Genomic DNA, 6,564 nt, shown 5'->3' with positions numbered 1-6,564 from the left:
GCCAGGGTAGGACCTGGAACGAGGGTGGAGGTGAGGAGTGGGAGCACAGAGAGGAATCAGGCTTCCTGTGTGCTCCTCCCTGGCCCCTTTCACAGAGACAGGTAGACCAGGGGCTCCCTTTGCACATCTGATGAAAACTTTGCACTATCTCTCTGGAGATGTGCAATGTACATTTTGCATATAATTTCAGTATCTTCAAAGTTCTATATTGGTTACCAGAAGGATTGGATGGGAGGTGGGTGGAGAGGGGGTTGATTCTTAAGTGTATATAGAAGAATAAACATACAGGAATAAAAAGTCCAGGAAGAAAAGTAATGAAAAGGGATTTGTCTTACCCAATACTAAAACATACTCTAAAGTCAATGTGTTTGAAGCAGTACGGTATTGAAGCAGGACTAGACCAATCTGTGGAACAAAATGGAGTACGGAAATGGATCTAGCCCCGCAAGGGAATTCAATGTATAATAAAGATAGCACTTTAGGCCCGGCACAGTGGCTCATGCCAGTAATCTCAACACTTTGGGAGGTCGAGGCGGGCGGAGTGCTTGAGACTAGCCTGGGCAACATGGCAAAACTTTGTCTCTATAAAAAATACAAAAATTGTGGCTGGGGGCGATGGCTCACGCCTGTAATCCTAACATTTTGGGAGGCTGAGGCAGGTGGATCATGAGGTCGAGAGATTGAGACCATCCTAGCCAACATGGTGAAATCCTGTCTCTACTAAAAATACAAAAATTAGCTGGGCATGGTGGCGTGCACCTGTGGTCCCAGCTACTTGGGAGACTGAGGCAGGAGAATCGCTTGAACCCAGGAGATGGAGGTTGCAGTGAGCTGAGATCGCGCCACTTCACTCCAGCCTGGTGACAGAGTTAGACTCTGTATCAAAAAAAAAAAAAAATTATCTGGGCATGGTTGCATACACCTGTAGTCCCAAGTACCAGGGAGGCTGAAGTGGGAGGATTACCTGAGCCTGGGACGTCAAGGCTGCAGTGAGCTGTGATCACGCCACTACACTCCAGCCTGGGCAACAGAGCAAGACCTTGTCTCTAAATGAATGAATGAATAACAGCACTTCAGACAAATGGCGGGGGGTGGGGTGGGGGGGGTGGGGGATGTTGGTAGGGGGTTGGAGGGGGGAGATCAAATGGGTGGAATAACCAGCAAGTCTTTTGGGGAAATTACAAAAAGCTGTGCCCTTTTTGCACACTGAAATAAATTCCAGGTGGAGCACATATTTAACACTATAATGTATCAGAAAAGAGACAAGTGAATATTTTAATTATCTTGGAGATGGAAAAGACTTTCTAAGCATGATGAAACCTAGAAGCCATAAGAGAAAACATGGAAATGTTTGACTACAAGACTTCTATACAGAAGAAATAGCCATAAACCAGTTTGAAAGACAAATGACAAAATGGAGGGGATATATCCTGGTTGGCCCCCACTCTGTCCCCTCCTGCCCTCCAGCCCCTCCAAGCCAAGACAGGGACAAGCAGGAGGGATGGCTGGGGCTGTGAGAGTCGAGACCGAGCACCTGGAAGAGGCTTCTCCTGCGGCGCTCTGGCCTGCGCCCACATGTTCAGGGGCCGGGAAGCCCCGGAAACCCCAGGCGGGCCATCTGGGTCCTCAGCAGGTGCCTTGGCACAGCAGATCCGAAGTCCTCCTGGAGGCTGCTCACCACTTCCCTCGCGTGGCCATCCTAAGAACTGCAATCCTCTGTTCCTGCTCATGCCCCTTCTGAGTATCAAGGCGAGAATTTAAAAGTAAATAAATAACAGCTAATTTTTTGAGGGAACTAACCATGTTCCAGGCATTGTGTTAAACACTTAACCTAGCATATTTCATTTTCCCCTCAAAACAACTCTTCGAGGTAGGTCCACTGTATTCTTATCTCCATTTGATGGACAGAAACTGAGGCTTGAAAAAAGTGACTTATCTAATCCCTAAGTGGTGGCACCAGGATTTACTGCCACATTCCTTGCCTCAGCTCTTAATGTAGTAAAGCCAAGTCTTTGGGAAAATTCAGTGAAACAAACGTTTTTGAGGTTTACCTTGATCCAGGCCTTTTGCAGGTGCTGGGGATTCTGAATTGAGGAAAATGGTCATCACAGGTGACAGCAGAGGAACACTCCTGATACAGCAAATCCTGATAGCTACAGAGGACTCATTCACCCCGTGAAGGGGTGGGGCAGCGGGGAGGGATCCCAGAGGAGACATCCTCCAAGCTGCATCTTGTGGAGAGAGAGTAGTGGGGTGGCACTTACTAAGGTGGACTGGATGACAGGTGGGGTTTAGGGGAGGAGCAGTGATCTATGTGCTGAGTTTGGGGGTAGACCACAGATGGGGCAGAATAAAGTACACCAGGACCAAGCTAAGGAGTTTGGGTGCAAAGATTTTTTTGAGAGCTTTTCCATGTTTCAGTTGCTTGGGTCTAGGGACAGCCTGCTCTGCCAACCCAACCTGCCTCTTTTGCAGATGCTTCCTCACTCCAGTTCAAAGTGCTCTCAGAAACTTGGAGTCCCTCCTGATTCCTTCCTCTTCCTCACTTCTATCCACTTAATATCAGTGCCATCCACTATGCTTCCTAAATACTTCCTGGGTTCACCCACTTCTCTCCATCCCTCTTGCCTCTCCTCTTCCTGTCACTCCTGAATTCAGCTGCTGTTGGTGACTTGGTCTCCCCACCTTCAAACTTTTACACAAGAGACATCCTTCTAAAGCAAATCTGACCACATCCCCTCTCCTACTGAAAATGCTTTTTATCGATTAATTCAACAAATATTAAGTACTTATTATATGTTGAATATTCAAGATATAATTATGAGCAAAACATGGAATTTAAAGCCTATGGGGGTGACAGACGTGAACCAAATGACCCCCTAAATAATTACATAATAAAAACTGTGCTAGATGCTATGCGAGGGTCTGACCTAGAGAGGGAGATCTTTGAATGCTCCCCAAGGCATCCCATCTGAAGTCTGAATAGCAGTCAGCCAGGTCAACAAGCCAAGGATGGGTAAGAGCTTACACAAAGGCCCTGAAGTTGCTTCTCTGAGTTTCTGTTTCCTTGTCTGTATAATGGGAATATTTAGAGTTGTGAGGATTAAATGAGTTAATATGTGTAAAGTTCTTTTTTTATTTTATTTTTTTGTCTTTTTTTTTTTTGTGTGTGTAAAGTTCTTAGAACAGCCCTTAGAACATAAGTTTTCCATAAGTGTTAGTATATATACATATATATATATATATATATATATTTTTTTTTTTTTTTTTGAGATGGAGTCTCACTCTGTTGCCCAGGAGGCAGTGGCGTGATCTCAGCTCACTGCAACCTCCGCCTCCCAGGTTCAAGCAATTCTTCTGCCTCAGCCTGCTGGGTAGCTGGGATTACAGGCATGTACCACCATGCCTGGCTAATTTTTGTATTTTTTGTGGAGATGGGGTTTCACCATATTGGTCAGGCTAGTCTTGAATCCTGATCTGCCCGCCTGAGCCTCTCAAAGTGCTGGGATTATAGGAGTGAGCCACTGTGCCTGGCCAATAACTTAATATATATTTTTTTTAGTGGAGAGATATTGGAAATCTTTCAGCAAAGGAGTTAAAGGAGAAAGTAGCATTTTTTAAATGTCACTCCAGCTGCAATGAGGAGCATGGATTAGTACAAAGAGCGAGCAGATTCGGGGAAACTAATGAGACTTTTGCAAGGGTCCATTGAGAGCTATGGGGATTTGGGCTAGGGAGGCAGAGGGAAATTGGAGAGATTTTGTGATTTAGGTAGTAGACACTGCTGGGCTTGTTTTATTGGTAGTGGGAGGCTGTAGGAGGTAGGTGGTCGCTACAACTGGTTGGGTGGTGATGTTCTTCACCAAGACAGGGAAGGCTGAAGGATGCCTAGGCCTCAGGGGAGATGCTGATTCTGAATGTGTTTAGATGCACATACTGTGGTACATCCCAGATGAGCGCTGTGTAGGCAGCTGATTCATTGTGGAGTTCAGAGGAGAAACTGTGGCTGGAGATAAAAAACTAAGATTGCTGGTGATATGGTTTGGATCTGTGTTCCCACCTAAATCTCATGTCAAATTTGTAATCCCCAGTGTTGGAGGTGGGGCCTGGTGGGAGATGATTAAACTAGGGGTTGTTTCTCACGAATGGGTTAGCACCATCCCCTTGGTGCTCTTCTTGTTATAGTGAGTGAGTTCTCATGAGATCCAGTTGTTTAAAAGTGTGTGGCACCAGCCGGGCATGGTGGCTCACGCCTGTAATCTCAGCACTTTGGGAGGTCTAGGTGGGTGGATCACAAGGTTGGAGTTCGAGACCATTCTGGCTAACACAGTGAAACGCCATCTCTACTAACAATACAAAAAATTAGCCGGGAATGGTGGTGGGTGTCTGTAATCCCAGCTACTCGGGAGGCTGAGGCAGGAGAATGGCATGAACCCGGGAGGCAGAGCTTGCAGTGAGCTGAGATCGCGCCACTGCACTCTAACCTGGGTGACAGAGCAAGACTCCATCTCAAAAAGAAAAAGAAAAAAAAAAAGTGTGTGGCAGCACCCGACCACTCTGTCTTGCTCCTGCTCCTGCCATGTAAGACGTTCTGGCTCCCCCTTTGCCTTCACCCATGATTGGAAGCTTCCTGAGGCTTCCCCAGAAGGCAAGCACATGCCAGTATCATGCTTCCTGTACAGCCTGTGGAACTGTGAGCCAATTAGCCAATTAAACACCTTTCCTTTCCTTTTTTTTTTTTTTTTTTTGATATGGAGTCTTACTCTGTCACCTAGGCTTAGGCTGGAGTGTAGTGGTGTGATCTCGGCTCACTGCAACCTCCACCTTCCGGGTTAAAGGGATTCTCCTGCCTCAGCTTCCCAAGTAGCTGGGACTACAGGCATGTACCACCATGTGCAGCTAATTTTTGTATTTTTGGTAGAGACAGGGTTTTACCATGTTGCCCAGGCTGGTCTCGAACTCCTGATCTCAAGTGGTCTGCCCACCTCAGCCTCCCAAAGTGTTGAGATTTACAGGCATGAGCCACCATGCCCAGCCTCCCTTTTCTTTATAAATTATCCAGTCTCAGGTATGTCCTTATAGCAATGCAAGAACAGACTAATACAGTTGGCAAATAAGTGATCACCTCAATCATGCCATCTGTGAGATGGTAGGAGATAGCTAGGTGATTTTTAAGATTTCTTCTGGTTCAAACATGCATAGGATTCCAAGTGTTGAGGTCAGTAGGACTCCAGAGACAAGAGAGAAAATCGATGTAGTCTGAAAGACTTGGCAGAAGCTCCTTGCAGGCTATTTGTTATTCATTCATCTGTCTTTTACTGAGCAGCTACTCTGAGCCACATGCTCTACTGGGGGTGGAAGGATAAACAAGACCTAGCCGCCAAACCAGTGTGGTGGCTCACATCTGTAATTTCAGCTGCTCAGGAGGCCGAGGCAGAGGATTGCTTGAGTCCAGGAGTTCAAGGCTACAGTAAACTGATTGTGTCACTGCACTCCAGCCTAGGTGACAGGGTAAGACCCCATTTCTGGAAGGAAAAAAAAAAAAAAAAAAAAGACCGAGCATGGTGGATTACAGGCAGTGATTATGCCTGTAATCCCGGCACTTTGGGAGGCCAAGGCAGGTGGATTGCTTGAGGTCAGGAGTTCATGACCAACCTGACCAACATGGTGAAAACCTGTCTCTACTAAAAATACAAAAATTAGCCGAGTGTGGTGGCAGGTGCCTGTAATTCCAGCTACTCGGGAGGCTGAGGCAGGAAAATTGCTTGAAACTGGGAGGCGGAGGTTGCAGTGAGCCAAGATCGCACCACTGCACTCCAGCCTGGTGACACAGCAAAGCTCCATCTCAAAAAAAAAAAAAAAAAAAAAAAAAGGCAGCATCTCAGGGTCTCAGGCTTGGTAGACCATGGAATGTTTCCTAAAGGAAGTAATAACTAAGATAAGACCCAAAAGTCAGGTAAAAGAAAGCTCCCTCCTCTTGAATTTTTCACTTTAGACTTTACCATGCACTCTCAGAGTCCATTCCAGGAACAAAGGTCCTGGAATAGCAGTTGCATTTCCAAGGTTCTGCTGAATTTTCCATCTTCTCTGAGATCCTTCTTCTCAATGTTCCCTCTGGCCTTATCTTCACATTCTCCGCCAGGGCTAGGAATAGGGTCAGAGAAAAGGGTCTGAGGATACAGAAGTAGGGAGGCACTCACTCATGGGTCATGCAGTGTGCTCCTGGCCCTCTTCCCACTCATACCCCAACTCTAGCTTTTCCCTGTACTCTGCTGGCATCTTGCTATTCCCACATGTGGCTTCCTCTGTTTACAGTGAGCCTTGCCAACACTTGACTGAGGAAAGCTTGCGCATGATGAGCTCAGATGTCACCTCCTCCTGGAAGTCTACTGCTTTCTCCAGTCGTCCCTGTCCTTCTCCCTAGGCCAAGATGGTTCCCTGTGCTCTAACAGCATGGTGAAGACTGCACAGTGGTTAACAGAACAGGCTTTAGCATCAGAGCCCTGCTGTGCTGTTTATTATCTGTGAATCACTCTCTGCGCCTGTTTCCTTCCACATGTGTGA

General features: G+C 46.6%; 1 long non-coding RNA gene across 1 annotated transcript; it reads right to left on the bottom strand.

Annotated features, from left to right (window-relative positions):
* Nucleotides 1-1,126: 1,126 nt before the first annotated feature.
* Nucleotides 1,127-6,123, bottom strand: LOC105494819 (uncharacterized). The gene is made up of 3 exons (XR_011622548.1): nucleotides 6,003-6,123; nucleotides 2,052-2,084; nucleotides 1,127-1,737 (listed from the first exon to the last, which is right to left on the bottom strand). It is a non-coding gene; the product is annotated as an uncharacterized lncRNA (long non-coding RNA).
* Nucleotides 6,124-6,564: the final 441 nt, after the last annotated feature.

The sequence above is a fragment of the Macaca nemestrina genome, chromosome 1 (assembly GCF_043159975.1).
Source record: "Macaca nemestrina isolate mMacNem1 chromosome 1, mMacNem.hap1, whole genome shotgun sequence".
Lineage (NCBI taxonomy): Eukaryota > Metazoa > Chordata > Mammalia > Primates > Cercopithecidae > Macaca > Macaca nemestrina.
Note: the sequence above shows the minus strand (reverse complement) of the source record. Positions and strands in the feature narration are given on the sequence as shown.